At 44.6% G+C, this 20,190-nt stretch overlaps 1 protein-coding gene across 1 annotated transcript in view; it reads right to left on the bottom strand.

The window, feature by feature from the left end:
- Positions 1 to 20,190, bottom strand: part of GABPA (GA binding protein transcription factor subunit alpha) — a gene marked incomplete in the record, with an annotated part of 677,711 nt that overhangs the window by 128,879 nt on the left and 528,642 nt on the right.

Genomic DNA, 20,190 nt, shown 5'->3' with positions numbered 1-20,190 from the left:
TTCAGGGACAATTTCTGCAGCCTATCTTACAAATGGTTACTTTTGAAACTACTGCTTTGAAAGCTTTACAAAGTGAAACATCGGAATCAGAAAGAAAAACATGGCTGGCCCACAGTTGTTTCCAACGCTCTGATTCAATTTGGCAACATCCCGATGGCAGATTAATTTGCCCTACATCCATGTTAAATTCTCTTATAAAAGCATATAATTTGCCAGCTCATGTCGGCATACAAGCATTAATCAAACAAATCCAGAAGGATTGGTTTGCCCCAGGACTTTCTGCTTCTGTGCAACATTTTTTGAGCATGTGCTCCATTTGTTTACAGCATAACATTTCAAAGGGCACTCTGGCTCCCGCTCAACCGGTGCCAAAACTAATGGGACCATTTTCTGCTTTACAGTGGGACTTTATTGAACTCCCACCTTGTACACATTTTAAATATGTTTTGACTATTGTTGATATTTTTCAGGCTGGTTAGAAGTCTACGCATGTCCTAAAAATTATGCTATTTCGGTTGCAAAGAAATTGTGTTATGAATTGATACCTCATTTTGCTGTTCCTTGTCAAATATATTCTGACTACGGAACGCATTTTACTGCTAAGTTAGTTGAATCATTGTTTACAATGCTAGGCATTACTGTGAAATTTCATTGTCCATATAGAGCACATGCATCAGGTATTACTGAACACATGAACCAGACCTTGAAAACCAGACTTGCTAAAGTCACTTCAGAAACAGGCCTAACTTGGGTGCAGGCCTTACCACTAGCCTTACTTTCTAAGCAGTCACGACTGCATCCTACTAAGGGTCTTTCTCCATATGAAATTCTCATGGGACGCCCTTTGCATATGCCTATGACACCACCACCACCACCCTTTTCTGAATATGATGCATTTGATAATGATATTCTTTTATACTGCAAATCTCTTGTTTCTTTCTTACAGTTTCACCACAGACAAGTAGCAGCCGCTCAACATCTTCTAGATCCTTTTCTGTCATCTGCTCTACAACCAGGGGATTGGGTTTATGTTAAGTCCTTCTCTAGAAAAACAGCGCTCCAGCCACGCTGGAAGGGGCCCTTCCTGGTTCTTCTGACATCATCTGCTGTGTGACTACAAGGATCTCCAACTTGGATCCACATTTCACACGTCAAAAAAGTTGTGCCGTCTGAAGATCAACAACCTTTACCCTTTTTTAACTCCAGATTCTCCTCCCATTGCTACTCATACTCGAAGTAGAACTGTTCAAGTACTTGACGATGCCTAACATTTACCCTTTTGGAAAACTCCAAACCACTGACACTATGCAGACTCAACAACCATTTCCTCGAAAATATTGGACAGCCATTTTGATGATTATTCTTGTTGTACTGTTATTTTTAATGTGGCCATTTTTATTTCCTGCTCCATCGACGCATCCCACCAAGCGAGCTATTTGGCATCCACCTTTCAACACCTACCAGGCTATTAAATTTGCCTATGCATCCTCCCTCAATGTCTCTGACTGTTGGATCTGTACTGCTTTACCTACTGTTCATGGGGGATTGATGCTAAGTACAGTCCCTTTAGGGGCTAATGAAACCTGGATGAATCTGATCTATGACACTTCAAATGTCACTTCAAAAGACAGGATAGCACTACATCTGTTTAACTGTTGAAATGGAAAGGTGTGTTTTCAGAAATTTGGCAAAGTTAAGGTAGGATGGAGTTTTTGTAATGTGACAGTTCCCTATAGGTGTAACAATAACTCCTACTGTAACACAACCTATGATTCATTTTGTGAACTGGTGCATAAAACATATGAAGAGGTAAGAAATAATTCTGTTCTATACCAACAGCTGGGATTGATCGATAAGAAGGCGTTTCATTCTGAACAAGGTTATATAGATAGTAATATCATCACTAAGGTGGAAAACTGCTACTTTGGTGTGTGGTAGAAGAGCCTATAAATAGCTACCAGGAAACTGGTCTGGTAGCTGTTCCTTAGGTTATTTAGTCCCAGCCATTCGACATACATCTCCTTTACCTCAAGGAAAAATTCGGAATGTTCGAGAGGTCAAAAAGCCTGCCAATCTGGTACGCCAAATTGACGCTTCATGGATTTATCATCATGATTTAGCTCATGTTGGTACCAAAGGACTATCTCATATGGACTTGGGTGATGATGTCATATCGTGGGCTGGGATAATTCCAGCATACGGAGCAGTAAAATCAATTTGGGAATTGAGAAAACTGTCTAAATTGCTTGAAGTAAGCAATGCCACATTTTCTGCTTTAGAACTAGTGACTGATGAACTGACTGCCATGAGAGCTGTAGTCCTTCAAAACCGTATGGCTCTTGATTTCACCCTAGTGGTGAAAGGCAGAACTTGCTCTTTAATCCAGGAGGAGTGTTGTATGTTTATTCCTGACAATCAGCTTGAAATTGAAAGTCATCTCGATCTCATTCAGAGAGTCTCCGAACTCTCTAAGGTCAAGGAGGCCGATAACTCAACGTAGACATGGTTAACCAACCTGTTTTCAGGTTGTGGAGGTGGACTATTAAAGTTAGTTTTTATTAATCGCAGTATTAGCTCTTATTGCTTTTCTTGTTGTGTTTTTAATCAAAGCATTGATTTTGAAATTAATGTCTTTTAAGACTACTAAAAAGGTGCCAAAGTTTTATATGCCTGCAGTTATGAATATGGATGATGAAATAAAAATGTGTGACAATGCTGAAGAAACCAGCCACATGGTTATGTTAGATTTAGGGCAAATGTATGATCGACTAAATGGTGATGCTTACACAGCATCAAATGGGGGGATTGTAGAATATGAATGGCCAAAATATGTGCTTAAGGAAATTGAGTACATGACAATCTGTATGCACTGACATGAAATTTGTACTGTGAATTCTGAGTAAACTGTGAATAGTGGAAAGCACTGAAAAACAGGAGCCTGCTTGAAAGCAGGAAATGTGCCTTATATGGAAGTGTAACCGATTTTCTTTCTCTGCCTAGAGATGTAGTAATATGAACTGCTTTAAGCCTACGGGTAAACAACTGATTGGTTAATTGTCTTTTGTACTAATTTAATTGGTCTAGTTTATATTTATGTACTGTCAGCAGCATCACCAGTACATAAGCTTATGCATTCCTTTGCTCGGGGAGTTCTCCCTGGTACTTTCCATGAGGCTCCCACACGTGTGTAATAAATACCACTGAAAGAGAGGAAGAAGTGTCTTGTCGTCATTTAAGGTAAAATGTTAAATGCAACATGGTCTTCTGCGCTGAGGAGATAGGCTCTGAGGTGGGGTCCAAGCTCACCCGCGTCGAAGCACCGAGAGGTATGCTCAGAACCAAAGTAGTTCGATTTGAAGCGTCCCCCTCAAGCCCGACCGGGGAACTGAGGACCCTAGACCCCACGGATGGCACCGAAAGGGTCGGAGCAGATAACGGAACAGAGAGACCAACTGAGGTAGCTGGAGCCGATCTTTCCACAACCTGAGGCACCAACAACTCTGGCTCCGATGGCCCAGAGTGGCTCGGAGGAGGAACATCGACAGGGTGTAAGGGCACATTAGGCTCCTGAGCCGACTGGGACGGAGCTGAATGTAAATTTGCCAGTGCCGAAGTCTGAAGCAGTCTGCACACCACTCTCTCGATATCCTCATCAGAAAGGCTCCTAGAGAACCTGGAACATAAAGTGGGGGACCTAGATCGCTGGAAGATAGGCAACCTAAGAGGCGGGGAAACCAGTCAGAGTTCAGCTGACTGGCTCTGAGATACAGGCTCAGTTATCGGCTCCGAAGCTCCTGGAGCCGAAACTGATGGATCCACAATAGAAACATCTGTCGGCACCGAGACCAGTGGAGCAGACGAGGGTGTAGTCATTTTAGTAATTTTGGCTGGCGGCTCAGACAACAAAGAATGGGTGGGAGACTGCCTTTTTGAAGCTTTTTCTTTGTCTTTCTTGTAAGAGGAAGGAGATTTAGAGCTGGAGGATGAAGATGCCAATTCCTCCTCAAAGGAATGCTTCAATACTCCTTTCAAAATAAGTTTGCTCTTCCTCTCCTGAAGAACATGGGGACTAAATGCATGACAAAACAAGCAAGATTCTTGGAGGTGAATAGCCCCCAAACAATACACACACAGATTGTGCCCATCCATTAAGGACATTTTCTGGGCACATTTTGTACACTTTTTGAAGCCCGAAGGCTTGTGATCCTTAGTATCTTTGGACATAGTGCAATAACAACCAAGAACAATGCACAACTATCTCCAAACAGATAGACAAGCAACAGCACAGGCAAGCAGAGGACTAGGTCTTCTAACTTAAACGGGCCTAGCCCAAGGAGAAAGGAAAATAGGAAACAAAAACAAGCAGTAGAAGAGAAGCGATGAAGGGACACAATAGGCCAACGGAAGAACGGCCAAAGATCAAACAGTACACACAGTAAACAATGCAGCAAATAGTCTAAAACAGACATGGACTGCAAAAACATACTAAACTATCAAAAAAGATTATTTTTAGTCAACAATAACTAGTCACAAGGTATTGAAAATTTTCACTTAGCCACGGCCAAGAAGAATCACATCAAGCTCAACGAGTGGCAAACGAAAACTGGGTTATGCTAGTGGTGCATGATGTGATACCTCCTAGCCACGAGCCACCAGAAGTTTTTGAGCTAGAGAATGGCAGAGTCGGAGCCAAGGTTCAGCTCCGATCCCAAGTGTAAGAATGAAGACGAGACAGGACTACAGAACATCTGGCTAATAAACACTAAGAGCTAGAAAAAAACACAAAAAGCTACACTTAGCTGGAGAGAAGGCTTGGCACATCTGACGAGGAACGCAGCAAACGAGATCTGGGGAAACTATGAGAGGGGCATTGTGGGTAGATCTTAGCTGAGCATTGTTGGCTGGCGCGAGCCTGGTAATGGCCGCGCTGGTTCCGAGGACAGAACCCAAGTCCTAACAGTAAGGAATGAATAAAGATTTACATCAGATTATTATTTTTCCCATCATCTGAGAGGTCCTGAGAATGCAGCCTGGCAAACCTCCTCAAAATATACCAGTGGTCATAGCCCTGAAAGTAGTATCAATGGCCATATACACACTTTAAACAATGAACAGTGACCTGGAAAATAGTAGGAATTAAACCATTTAAAGCAGATTTTTCCTCACAAGAAGAAACTGCAGAAATAACATTCCTTATAGTTTCACAAATGATCGGAATAAACTTCAACATATGATTCAAAATTCTGAAAATCAAAGTTGCGGATACATGCACTTCCCTGAAGCTTACCAAAACTCTTCCCATCTATGTCAGAAATTGTAAGACTGGAATTAACTAAATGTTTAGCAACACAAGGAATAACTAAAGCTACAGCTGCTGGGTCAGATTTGGGAGGTATATAAAAACTTAAACAACTGAGGAATTTTATGCAATCAATATGCCTTTTTCTAGGGGCAGCAGGCTGACTTATCAGGAAACCTGCAGGCAGTGACACACTTCCTCCAAAACTGACAGCACTGGATGAAGAGGTGAAGGTTCTGGAAATTCCACCTGTAACAGCTCATGCTATTTTCTGACAGACTCAGAAATCTCAGTGTTCAACCACTGAAAACACTGGCATAATCTGGAAATAGCCTCAGAGAAAGAGAACCCTCCACAGGGAGAAACAGATACTGTGCTCTCCTCAGAGTCTGAATCAGAAATCTGAGGAGAAAACTCTGCATCCATCCCTCCATATTCCTGCTCAGATTCAGAATCCTGAATCTCTTCAAGAAAAGTTAGCCCTCATTCGTTTACCAGAAACCACCTTATAAGAAGGATCAATAGCCTGAATTAGACCTGCAGCCCAATCTAGTAAATCACTCCTGTCTACTGAAATGTGAGTAGTAGTACATATATGTTCAGTTTTCTTTCTTTTCAATGGGAAAATAGGACCAACACTGTTAATGACAGTAGCAGTATTCCCAAGGATGGACATAACATTCTGACTGAACAGGGAAGCCTTCCCTGTTCCCTCTTCTTGGGTTAACAAGAATGGCTTTCTGTTGCTCACTGAGGGGACCTCACGAACTGCAGAGGACATGGATAACCCCACTCCATAGTGGCTGCAGGTGCTACACCAGAGGGAACTGGGGTAAAAGATGAGCGGTATGAGGAACCAGCTTTAACCACAGCAGAGTCACCCACCTGCGGCTGAGGTGAACCGCTAGCCTGCTGTGATGGCAAAGGCTGTAGGGTTAACTTTTTCTTTGCGGCTGGAAGGACCAACAGTGAGACCGCTAGTTTGTTCCATGGTTTATTTGAAAATGGTGCCTCTTTCCCAGGGAAAGCAAGCAGCATAAGCCAATAAAAATTATACAGTAGAAGTTAAAAGTCACCCACCCCCAAAAAAACTCAGTAAAAAGCAATTCAGCACTAGGCTGAATAAGAAGAAGGTTACTGCTAGCTGCCTGTTGGGTGCCAGAATCCGCCACATAACACAAGCACTCGGGTCACTCCAAAACAAGTACAAATACGACTCTGTCATTGTCCATGTTGGTGTGAATGACCTGAGCCGTACCTCTCTGGACTACATGAAAAGAGACATGGAAGAGCTCTCTGATCACGTAGCCCAGGCCGGTATGACCCTGACCCTGAGTAGCATCCTGCCCTCACCAAGAATTATACCACGGTATAAAGAGAAAATTATCAATTTCAACAACTGACTTAAGTTTCTGGTGTCATTCAAAGGGGATCCCAGTGTCTGTCCGCCTGGGATGACATGCTTGACAAGCCACTCTGCTTCACTAGAGATGGCAAGCACCTGTCACCCTTAGGCTTTTGAATACCGGCCAAGGCTCTTGCCTCCCCCATAGTGCCTTTTTTAGGCAAGGCTCAAAAGACAAACCCACCACCGTAAATAGCACAAGTAACAAAAAACTGAGGGTAATGCTACTCAATGCCAGAATTCTAAACCTCAAAATGCATGCACTCGAGGCACTCCTCAGTATGGAGAAGATCGATATATGTGCAATAACAGAAACCTGGTTTAAGGCTCCAGAGAGCACCCCAGCACTACCAGGCTACAACTCATACCATATATTTCGGCCACAGAACCTGGACGGAAATACAAAAGGCGGGGGCGTATCCATATTCATCAAGGATACCCACACCTCCAGGTTAGTGGCACAGCACGATGGTTCAGAGATCATCCACGTGCAACAACGGGCAAAACTGCAATTCAAATTTTAGCTTGCTACAGATCACCCACCATGTCCCAAGGACCACCATTCCGCATTTCTGGAAACACTGGGAAACAAAGGTCCTACCAAACACCCTAATATTGGGTGATTTCAATTACCCAAACATTAACTGGGAGAACTACTCAAGTACTAACTCCCTTGGCCAACAATTCCTAGAATTTGAAAAAATCAAACGCCCTGGATCAACTGGTCAACACTCCCACCAGAGGTGACAACATACTGGACCTGGTCATCATCAACATGGGCGACCGATGTTCCACACCGGACGTCAACCCCTCGCTGGTTAGATCCAACCATAAACAAATCAATTTGGATATCCACATTCTGCCCCCACCCCCAGACAAGGAAAGCATTTTGAAAAACTTTTCAAAAGCAAACTTCACGTTACTTAAGACCTCAGTAAAGTTTCAAAGCCCCCATGCTGAAGGATAACGCTGTCCAAGCTGCAAAATCCTTTACTAATGCACACTACGGGCACCTACAAGAATGCATGGATCGTGCTATCCCAAGCAAAACCAAGACTCACTCCTCCAAGAAAAAGGAAACCAGTCTGATGGACCCCTGCCATAAACAAGCTATACAATAGGAGGAGGAAACCAGTACAGAAAAGAGTAAAATCCCAAAAAGGAAAGCCATCCCTGATCAGTATCAGCAAGAAACTACGATTATTATTTATTTATTATTTATTTAACATTTGTTTACCGGGCTAGTCTAACTGGATACATGCCCATTTTCAGTAGAGGCCTGGGGAGAAAAGCTCCACATAAAAGACAAGAAAACAAAAATAGAACATAACATAACATTATAGTAAGTTACAGATTGCCTGTCAGACAAAAAGTTAACAGTAATGATAGAGAAAAAAATATACAATAAAATACAAACAGAAAAATTCCCCTTATAACCAGTACAATCTACAGTAGTATAGAAATTCAGGTATCAAAGTTGTTTTAGATACATTTTAAAGTTTCAACATTAGGACATATAGGTGCAAGGTAGGGTTAATCCGGATTAGAACAGGGACATAACCGATAGTATTTAAGGTTTTTCTTAAACAGTGTAAAGGAGGACAATGATGTTAGTTCATTAGGAAGATGGTTCCAATTTTTGCCCACTGCATTAGAGAACAGGGCACTTCCTGCCATGTTGTTAGATTTGTAGGTAGCAACATGAAGTTTCCTTGATGATCGTAAACTGTCAAGATTTCTATATTGGATGATAAGGCTAAAGAGTATTGGGGTATTTGTGGGGTGGTAGAGGATCTTATGAGCAATGGTCAATTGGTTAAATTGGATCAGATTCTGAAATTCTAACCAATCTAACTGCTTCAGGTTGTTACAATGATGAGTCTTGAAAGGAGAAGCAGTAGCAAATCTGGCAATGTGTTATAAGAGATTTCCAGTTTGTGAAGATTGTTTTTAGACAGGTTTGTATATATTGATGAAGCACAGAGAAGAGTGGAGATGAGATGGGAAAGGGCAATAGTGGCCCTGGCTAAGGGAGAGAGGAAAGGCCTTATTTTGTAAAGAGATCCTAGTTTCTTGTTAACAGTTTTTATGGTATTACTGATATGGGTATCAAATTTTAGGTTATTATCTATAGTTACCCCTAGAAGTTTAGTAGTAGGATCAGGGGATATAAGTATGCCATTATTGGAAGAGACTGAGAAATCAAAAATCATCCAAGGCAAGCTTCGAAAGAAAAATTGCCAAGGATTCCAAAGGTAACCACAAGGCATCCTTTAGCTATGTCAAGAATCTAAGTGGCAATGCTCAGATCTGCTCGGAGTTAGTGCAGAATGGCACTGAACCGACCGATATAGCCAACATCCTGGCAGACAGGTTCAGTGCAAATTTCACCCCCCTCTCACCCCCAAAAGAGCCCATAACCATAGTCCCTGAAATCACAGACACTCAGGTTAAAACAGCCCTCTCCAAAGCCAAAAACACAGCATCAATGGGACCGGACGGTGTCCAAGGCTGCGTCCTACACGAGCTCAAAGATTAACTAACCCCTCACCTAAACACACTGTTCAAACTTGGCCTCTCCACAGGTCACGTACCCATAGAGTGGCGCACAGCAACGGTTATTCCGTTCCACAAAGGGGGAGCAACAACAGTCCCCGGGAACTATCGCCCTATAAGTCTGACTAACTTGGTCTGCAAGGCTATGGAGCGCATCATCATGGAACTCATTAACAGAGACATTGGGAACCTCCAAACACTGGACCCTACCCAGTTCGGCTTTGTTAAGGGCAGATCATGCCACCTAAACCTGGTGGACTTCTTTGAGACAGTTAGCTAGGCAATAGACGAGGGAAAGGTGGTACACACAGCCTACCTAGACCTCGCAAAGGCCTTCAACACCATTCCCCATTCTGGTATTATAGACAAGCTCATCAGCCTGAACATAAACCCCTACGTCACAAGTTGGGTTGCCAACTGGCTCACGGACAGGACCCACATGGTGAGAGTTGCTGGAGCTAGGTCCAACTCTAAACCGGTTACAAGTGGTGTTCCCCAGGGCTCAGTCCTAAAACACCTCCTGTTCGGCATATACTTTTCAGAGGTACAGGCAAGCACAGGAAGTCTATGGCTGACCAAGTTCGCAGACGACTGTAAACTAGGGGCTATAATTGACTCTCTGGCTGACACAGACATCCTCCAAAAGGGTCTCACTGAGACGGATACCTGGTGTCAAAATCATGGCCTCAAGCTAAATGCCAAAAAGTGCATAGTCATCCCCTTTGGAAAAAACAAAGTACCCACAAACTACCACACAGGTGGTAGTCCCCTAAATACGGAAGACGTAATAAGCGATCTGGGGACCCAAGTACATAGTAATCTCTCCTTTGATAATCGCATTGCCAAAGTGGTTAGAAAATCCTTCTATGTGGCCCACCTAATCACAAACGGGTTTGCATCCAGATCAAAAGAGGTCACTGTGCCCCTCTACTCATCACTCATCAGACCCATCAGAGTACAACGCCCCATTTGGGATGTACCTTACAAGACACCTGCAACAGCTGGAAAGGCCACAGAAGTACCTCTCCAAAAGGATCACTGGCCTCAAACAGATGCCCTATGCAGCTCGACTGAAGAAACTCCAGCTGTACTCTAGCTCTACCTACTCAGAGGTGATCTCTGCCGGACATACAAGGCCATGTCCAACCCAGAAATGATGGACATGCTCCACCTAAAAAAACCTTATCCCCTCGAGCCACACGCTCTAGTGATCTAAACCTCACCACAACAATAAATAGGATGTGCTGGAGGGATAGATTCCTGTCCCAGAGACTTCCCATGCTTTGGAACAAGATTCCAATCTACATTAGGCAGAGCTCCTCGCTAACACTCTTCAAAAGAAACCTTGACGAGTGGATGGGAAATAAGAAGTTATGTACCTACCATAAAGTTCCATGTTAGTTGTCTTCATCTCGCCTTCTTTCTTGCTGGATGGGGTTCGGAGCCGATCCTCTGCTCCGACTCGGCCTTTTACTAAAGCTCAAGAGCTATTTACCAGCTTGAGGCCTCTCCTTATCCCACAATGCTAGGCGTCAGATATCCAGATCTCGTTTTGTAGAGCTAACACCATGGAAAAAAAAAACACCTGTTCCCACCACAAGGTTTACCTATAGTGCTACAAACAGAGGAGGACGTAACCTAAAAAAATGAGTCAACCATAGGAAGAAGGCCTCAAAAGGGATTCTTCTCGGTCCTGACCAGGCTAGGGGGATGGAGGGTGGGACGCAAGAAAGAAGGCGAGATGAAGTCAACTAACATGGAACGTTATGGTAGGTACATAACTTCTTAATGTTAAGTTGTCTATCTCGCCTTCATTCTTGCTGGATGGGACAGCGTCCCTAGCACCTTAGCCCTGGGTGGCCCATCGAAACAGACTCTTGAGCACAGTGGAACCAAAATCAGCTCGACTCCTGGAGGCCATATCCAACCTGCAATGCGAAATGAAGGTATGAGGAGTGGCCCATGTGGCTGCAGCACAAATAGATTCCATTGGAAGTCTAGCCTGAAAGGCTACTGACGTAGCCAATGCTCTGGTGGAATGAGCTTTTGGTTTTGTAGGGGGTTCTTTATGTCTCAGTTGGTAGATGAAGGTAATAATAGAGGCCTATCACCTGGATAAGGTTACCTTAGAAACTGGCAGGCCCTGCTTGCCCTCAGCATAGGACAGGAAGAGTTGATCTGACTTTCTTGTCTGCTTGGTCCTATACAAATAAAAACGTAATTGCCTGTGAATGTCCAAATAGTGTAACTTTTGTTCAGCTCTGTTTGAATAATTAGGAAAAAAGACAGGAAGATCAATAGCCTGATTGAGATTTGTCTCTGAGGGTATTTTGGGTAAAAAGGAAGGATTAGTCCTGAGTGAAACTCTACCTTTGTGAAAAATAAGATAAGGAGGACGAATACAGAGGGCTTGAAGTTCCGATACTCTTCTGGCTGAGGTGATGGCTACTAAGAAGAGAGTCTTCCAGGAGAGTAACTTTAAGGAACAGGAAGCCGCAGGTTCAAAAGGAGGGAGAATTAATGAAGTTAATATCAATTTCAAATCCCACCGGGGGGGGGGGGGGATCTTTAACTGGGGGTCTAAGTAAGATAGTCCCCTTAAGAAAGGCCTTACAAAGTTTGTGGGACATAATACTGGACTCTGATAGGCCAACGTGGAAATTTGCGAAAGCAGCCAAATGGACCCTAATGGTGGCAGATGAGGAACCTGCTTGAAAAAGTTCTGCCAAAAAATCTAAAACATTATGGGCCGGGGCTGTAAAGGGGTCTATCTTTCTAGCCTCTGCCCAGAAAGAAAAACGTTTCCACTTACTAGCATAAGTCTTCCTAGTAGAAGATTTGTGCGAAGAAAGGATGATTTCACGCACTGGCTGAGAAATATGTGGAAGGCTGACTAAGGTTGAAAGTGGTGCAACCAAGCTGTGAGGTTGAGAGAGTGAAGGGATTGGTGCAGCCCACCCGACTGATGGATTAAGAGGTCTGGAACTGGGTCCAGATTCCAGGGCTGCTTCGGCAGGTGACGATGCAGGAATGGGAACCAAATTTGTCGAGGCCAGTAAGGAGCAATGAGGATCATCCTGGATCTCAAAGCGGTCGCTTTCTGAATCAGTTTTGGAATTAAGGGAAAGGGAAGGAATGCATAGAGAAGACCCCGGGGCCAATCGTGAACTACAGCGTCTCTGGGGGAATGGCCTGGGAGGGGGAAGGGAGTGAAGAAGTCGCTGCACTTGCTGTTGAGAGGGGTTGCATAAAGGTCGCAGCAAGGTGGTTGACCCCATCTGCGGAAAATTTTGTCCGCTACTAACTGATTGAGAGACCACTCGTGAGGCATCAGAATTGCTCTGCTTAGCCTGTCCGCTATGACGCTGGACTTCCCGGGGATGTGCGTTGCTATCCGAAACCGTTGAGAGGAGATCGCCCACTGCCAGAGTCTGAGTGCTTCTCGACATAAGGGATAGGATCTGGTTCTGCCTTGCTTGTTGATGTACCACACTACCGACATATTGTCCGTCTGAACTGCAACAGTCCCGGTAGGTAGAGAGTCCTGAAGAGCTTGCAACGCTACAAGTACCGCTCTCATCTCCAAGACGTTTATGTGCAGGTGGTACTCTAGGGGTTGCCAAGTGCCCTGGACAGTCCTGCCCTGAAAATCCCCCCCCCCCCCAATCAGGGAGGCATCCGTTGTCACCGTGGCAACCGGAGGAGGAAGGACAAACGATCTGCCCTGAAAAACTTGAGGGGAGACCATCCACCAAGAAAGGTGATCTTTGCATGATTGAGTTATTATTATGTTGTGAGACATCGGAAGCTGTTGAAAGGACCATTGGGTAAAAAGCATCCACTGGAGAATCCACATGTGAAAACGAGCCAGGGGAAGCAATGTGATTGCTGCTGCCATGAGACCCAAGGTTTTCAGTACAAACCTGGCCTGAATTCTCTTGCACTGTAATAATGTTTGAACATGTCGGCGAATGTCTAATACTCTTTTCTAATGGAATTTTGCCGACGGTTCTTTTGTATTTAATATGGCGCCTATAAAGGTTATAGATTGACAAGGCGACAATGCAGACTTTTCGAAGTTTATAGCGATACCTAACTCGGAGCAAGTTTGGATGGTATAATCCCTGGCTCGGATTAGCTGATGCCTGGTGGAAGCAGTTAGGAGCCAGTCGTCTAGATATGGAAACACCTGGAATCCTCACCGTCTCAGGTGAGCCGTAACCACTGCCATGCATTTGGTGAACACTCTGGGGGCTGTGGTGAGACCAAAGGGTAGGGCTCTGAATTGATAGTGACTGGCTCCCAGCCGGAAGCGGAGAAACCTCCTGGAGCGTCTGTTCATTCTGATATGGTAGTACACATCCTGAAGGTCTATGGAGCACATCCAATTGTCCTGACCCAAAAAGGGTAGAATGGACTGAGGAGTGACCATCCGGAACTTCATTCTTTGAACAGATTTGTTTAACCTGCTGAGATCCAAAATGGGTCTCCAGTCCCGTTTTTTTTTGGTACCAAAAAGAACTTGGAGTAAATCACAGACCCTTGCTGGTCTGCTGAGACTGGCTGGATGGCTCTTTTTTTCTAGCAGTTTTGAAATTTCTAGTACTGCTTGTTCCCTTAGACCGGATGGAACATCTGGAAGAGACCTGTTTGTTTGAACGGGGGTGTGGACAAAGGGGATTTTGTAACCCTCGGATATGATAGACTGTACCCATTTGTCTTGTGTGAGGAGTCGCCAGGCTTCTGGGTACAGTGACAATCTTCCCCCGACTGCCTCCGAAGGTGGACAGTCGGGCAGTCCCTCAGGGGTGCTGAAAGGGTTTGTCAGAGAAAGATTCCCTGATACCCTGATTTTGCGGACCCCCTCTGCCCCTCGGGCGGCGTCTATTGTTGTTCCCTCCTCTGCCCCTGGAGGGAAACTCGCCACGTGTGTCAGGCACGACTCCCTGGGGTTTGCGAAACCACATTTTTCCACTCTTCTGACCTTTAGGATATGGTCTAGAGGGAGTAGAAAAACGGACTCCCACGGCAGAGAGAGTCTTGCCTTCCTGCTCACACCTGGTAGGGGTATCCTTCACCTGTGGTCCGAACAAAGCCGAACCATCGAAGGGGGTGTTGGTGAAGGATGCCTTAAAGGGGTCAGCAAAGTTACATAACCGCATCCAGGCATGTCTTCTCAAAGCCACGCCTGTGCCTGCGGCTCTACTCGCCCCATCGGCTGCATAAGAAATGAGCTGACTATAGAATTTAGGGTCACCAGCTGGGAATTACTCTTTTCCTGAGACCTCGCAGCAGATGGATCCTGAAGGGTATCACCCAGTTCCTTAAGGAGATCTCTTTGAAGGCGGGTGAAATGGCACAGATAGTTCAGCGACCTCATGGAAAAGGTCGCTGAAGAAAACATCCGCTTCCCGTACCTATCCATTGTCCTAGATTCTTTATTAGGTGGATGGACAGGCACTGAAGGGTCAGCCAACTCCTTCTTAGTGGCTGCTGCAACCACCATGGCATCAACAGGGACACCCTTTGAAAGAAAATGTTTGTCGGACGGGGCTGTAATGAATTTTGTGGGCCTGCAGGGAGTTGGTTCCACTGGGTCCGGGGCCGTCCACGCCTTCTGAGCCAGCACTTCCATGAGTGGGTCAAAAGGCGGAGACACCCAGGAGGTGGAAGGGCGAGAACCAAACGTGTCCAGATACACAGACTCGTCCTAGGAAGGGTTAAGGGCAGTCCAGTTCCCCCTCTGCCTAAGGATCTCAAGGATGCCTGAGAAGGAGACATCCTCAGAGGGGGACCCTTCCGAATTCTTCAAGTTGGTGTCAGAGGTGACTGACTTCTTTACATTTTCTCTTCTGAGGGGGCTCCTCTGAATGATCAGGGGAGGCCTCAGAAGAGGAAGATACACCCAATGGGGCTACCTGGAGCGCCTGTTCTCCACGCTTGGGGTCAGGAGGGTGGACAGAGACCAACACCGGCACCATGGGGGGAGGAGCCGAAGGGGTCGATCGCGGAGCAGACACCGGAGTCAGCACGCTCCTCATGACCTCAAAGGCGCCCCCATCAGGCAGAGAAGAGGGTCCCCACTCCGAAGAGACATGAACCCCTCCCGGCAACGAAAGGGACTGCTCCGAGGCCGATGTTGGGGCCGAGCTCACCTGCGCCGAGGCCCCGAGAGGGAGAACGGTGTCGGACAAGGGTCCGATGCCAATCGCCCCCTTGGAGCCGACGAGGGAGTCTCGGCACCCGGATCCCTCCAAGGACAAAACCAATGAAGAGATCGGAGCCGACGAGGGAGCCGAAAGGTGTGGTATCGGCTCCGACGTTCCGATGGCTCGAGCCCCAACAAGCTCCGGCTCCGAACACAGTGGTAGAGTCGGAGGAGGAACTGTTGAAGAAACAGGGATAGCCACAGTCTGTTGAGAAGGACTAGTCAACATTTTGGCCAGTGCCTGCGACTTTAGGAGCCTACTGACCACCCTCTCCAAGTCATGATCCGATAGCCTGGAGGACCGAGAGGAATGGGATCTATGGCTCCGCTCCGATTATAGTAATGGGGACAAGGGAGCCGAGTGAACAGACTCTAAAGAGGGAGACCTCGAACACTTTCGGCTCAGAGAAGGCTCCGATAGCAATGTCGGAGCCGACTGAGGTCTCGAAGTTTCGGTTCCGGCCGGAACCGACGAGGAGGCAGAAGCTCTACTCGGCGTCGGCTCCGAACAGGGAGCCGACGGTTTGGCGGGCTTTAAGGATTTCCCCGACGAAGGCTTGGCTGGGGATCCTTCTGGCTTTAACAAGCCCCTCAAAATGAGCTTATTCCTACGCTCCTGCAGGACTCTCGGACTGAAGGCATGACAGACCAAACAAGAGTCCTGCAGGTGTAGGGGGCCCAAGCAATAAACACAAGAAGTGTGACCGTCTGTCAGAGACATCTTTTGACAGCACGAGTCACACTTCTTGAAACCGTCTGTCAGAGACATCTTTTGACAGCACGAGTCACACTTCTTGAAACCTTTGACCTTGGTATCTTTAGACATTACAAAAGAGATACCAAGGGAAATTTAACTAGTGCTTAAAACAATACACACACACACACACACACACACACACACACACACACACACACACACACACACACACGCGCACACGCACAAGGTAAAAACTAACAGTAACAATACCACTATAACTACAGCAGCTATCACTAACAAAAATTTTATATATATATATATATATATATATATATATATATATATATATATATATATATATAAAATACAATATAAACTATAAACTAGAAGAGGCCTAACACTACCCTAAAGGGTGGGGAGGGGGGGGGGGAGAAAACTCTAACAACAGAAAAGAGAGTTTCTAAGTGGGATCCAAAGGGGTAACGATCTAATTAAACTAATAGAGAAGTATATCTAAAAATTACAACAATACTGACAGTAAAAATGCAGTAAAAGAATTATACGACCTGGAGCCGGTAAAAAACACAACCTCGTAGCTGAAGCGGCAAACGAGATCTGGATATCTGACGCCTAGCATTGTGGGATAAGGGGAAGCATCGAGCCGGTAAATAGCTCTCGAGCTTTAGTAAAAGGCCGAGTCGGAGCCGAGGATCGTCTCCGCACCCCATCCAGCAAGAATGAAGGCGAGATAGACAACTTAACATCAAAGTTTACCCCGGGGATCACTTCAGTGGCTCTGATGGACAGAGGAGAGGAAAAGAAGTGTGTTCCTGTTTAAAAGTATAGTTAAGTCTCATGCTACTCAGATAAAACACAAACTCAGATAAAAAATATATCTTTTTTTTTTTTTTTTTTTTTTTAACTGCTTAAATATACTTTTCCTGCTTAGGAAAAGTTAAGTGGAAGGTTCCCCCAAATGGAATTTATCTGCCCAGCAAAGGAAAGCCCATGGGGGTGCACCCTCTTCCGCGTCAAGAAAGTTCTGAAGAGACTGGTGCTGAAACCTGCATTTTTGGGCAGCTCACCTCGAGCTGTTTAATGGTTTAAGCACATGGAAGATGCCCTGAAGCTTTGGAAGTTGGCTGACTGGCTGTTGTATTCTAGGCACAATATAACCCATATAGCTAAGCTACTGCAGCAGTGACCAATATGAACCACCATGTGTAACATACTGCTGGCTCCATGATATATGGGGATAAAGCCATGACTATGACATATGTTCAGTTAGAAGAACTTAAGAAGCATGCAAGGGGGGGATTATGTGAGCAAGGAGATTTAGAAATAAGAGAAGCCCCCAGTAGCTGATAATTAAGCTGCCATGTGAAGGGATCCAAAGAAAAAATACATTACAAATTACTACTTTGAAAACATGTAAATACAATGAGCTAAATGACTTTTACTCAAACAGCCCAGTTTGATACTGAATTATTCCTCCTGTAACTGAATAGGATAGCCAGCAGATATCCGTTCGCTGCAACCAAGGCACAAAACAATACTTTCATAAAACAGATGTTAATACAATCAAAGTCATTCAGACTAACACACAAAGGGTACACTTGTAAAAAAAAAACAATCTAAATAATGACTGACGGTCAGGGGTACAGTTCAAGTCAAAGTCAAAAGTAACCCAGGTGACAAAAATACAAGTTTGACCAAGCAATGTCACAAACAAATCTACTGCCGCTGCTCCTTAGTCTCAAAGATTGGGCTTCTTAACTGGCCACTAAATTCTGTCTGTAAAGCAACTGCACTTTCTACACATGCATGCACAGGGTTCCTCTTGGCACTCCTGCTTCCTCCAACAACCTAAATACAAACCATTTAAGCTGACTGCATACTCTCTGCCCATAAGATGTCCACATTTGCTCTTGTAAAGGAGCACATAGCCCTTTAGAACTATCCCAGTAAACAGAAATCATATTAAATGAAATAAATAAAATAGAAGTATAACGACTTCAAAAGGGGAACAATGACCTTTTTAGATCTGGATGATACTCCCTGGGGAATTAGCTGCACTAAGTAAAAGGATTTTCTGTTGTCACGTGATGCTGGAATTAGAGGGAATTATCAACTCATGATCCAAAGTAACAATATTTTCATTTTTAAGTTGGCTATTTTCTACGTTGTATACCAAAGAAATGGTCTGTCTAACAAATGTCACAATATTGCACTTTTGAGTTGAATCCATTTTTAGTACACCAGTTATTAGAGCGTGTTAACTACTTGCTGAAGTGTTAGGGTATTAAAAGGGGAAGGAGGCTTGAAAATAACTGGTGTTTAGTTAGCCAGAGGTCTTGATTTCCAGTCCAGAGATCAGAAACATAAATGCAGAAAAAGAAGGGTCCTAACAATAGGCCATGAGGACACCAGCAGCCACCTTTATACTTTCTGATAATGCACCTGCCACTCTATGTGGGTTGCATCTTTAACTAGTTTGCTATCCATCTTTCTACATATGGATCTATTTTAAAATTTTAAGCTTACTTACAATGCCAGTACAGGACATCATTTCAGACAACTTGACCAGAGCATGGCCACTACTGACAGCCTAGGTAAGCCTCTCAAAGAAGCTACTCAGATTCATTAGGCAGGCTCTCCTCTTGCAAAAGCCAAACTGCTGTGGTTAAATTCTAATGATATTTTTTGATAACATGGTTTATAAGATCAGCTATAATGCATTCCTGGGCTTTGCTGGTTAACTTGTCTGGCTGAAGGTTCTACAAGTCCTGGGGCTGCTGCAAGGGTCAACACAATGCAACAGGCAACACATACTAATGACTGTATAATGATATGGAGATGAAAAAAATCCATGCAAATGAGTGAAAAGGATTACACAAATGACAACACCCAAAATGGCCTCATATACAAAGCCATGGAAAGACACATCATGGAATTAATCAATAAAGACAAGGGAACCTTCAAACACTGCACCTGTCTCAGTCTGGAGTCGTCAAGGACAGGTCATGCTTACACAACCCACTGGACTTTTTTGAAAAGGTCACTAAAGCAATCGATAAAGGTAAAAATGGTACATACCTTGACCTGGCCCTACTGAGGCATTGCAAAAGATCTAAATAAAGTGGGAACAAGCCACTACACCAGTTGGATTGCCAATTCACTCACAAGATCAAAACAGGAGAAGCTACCTCCAAAGAGAGACCAGTCACGTGGAGTCCCCATGGGTTCAGTGCTGGGTCTCTCCTGTTTGCCATCAACGTATCTGAAGTACATGCCCATACCAAAGGGCTCTAGCTAAGTTTGCAGATGACTGCAAGCTAGATGAAGTCACTGAATCTCCAAATAACTTGGCCATCCTGCAAAAAGGCTTGTCACAAAAGTAAATGGACTAACGCTAAATGCCAAAAAAGCATTATTGTATCTTTTGGAAGAGTGTCTACTCCTGGGAACTACCACACTGACAACATGCCTGTAAGAGATGACCCTCATCTGTCTGTGGACAGTGTCCCAACTTCCCACCAATATATATCCAGTGTTATAAGAAAGCCCTTCTATGTTGTGCAGCTTATAAAAAAGGTATTGTGTCTAGATCTAGAGATGTCATTGTCCCCATTTACTCAGCCCTCATTAGGCCAATTGCAGAGTATAATGCCCTCTAACATGCATCTGAACAGACACATGCAGCAATTAGAATGCTCACAGATACCTTACTAAAAGGATACAAGCCCTAAACAATATGTCCTACATGGACAGACTCAATGCCCAGTTACTATACTCTGTATCCTACAGACTGCTAACAGGTGAGTATTGTCTGGCTAGACTTCCTCTGACCCAATACAGATGAACCTATTGCACATCAGCAGACCAAATGGCATCACAAATATTCATCTTACACAGAATACCACTGCTCTGGGACACACTCCCTATAAACAGAAAAGTTTATTTCTGTCCATATTCAAGTGCAATTTCAATCTATGGATGGGTAATAGAGCATTTACCCAAGGACT

Source organism: Protopterus annectens, chromosome 5.part0, assembly GCF_019279795.1.
Source record: "Protopterus annectens isolate FY-2018-M chromosome 5.part0, PAN1.0, whole genome shotgun sequence".
NCBI lineage: Eukaryota > Metazoa > Chordata > Ceratodontiformes > Protopteridae > Protopterus > Protopterus annectens.
This window is presented reverse-complemented; position numbering and strand designations above follow the sequence as displayed.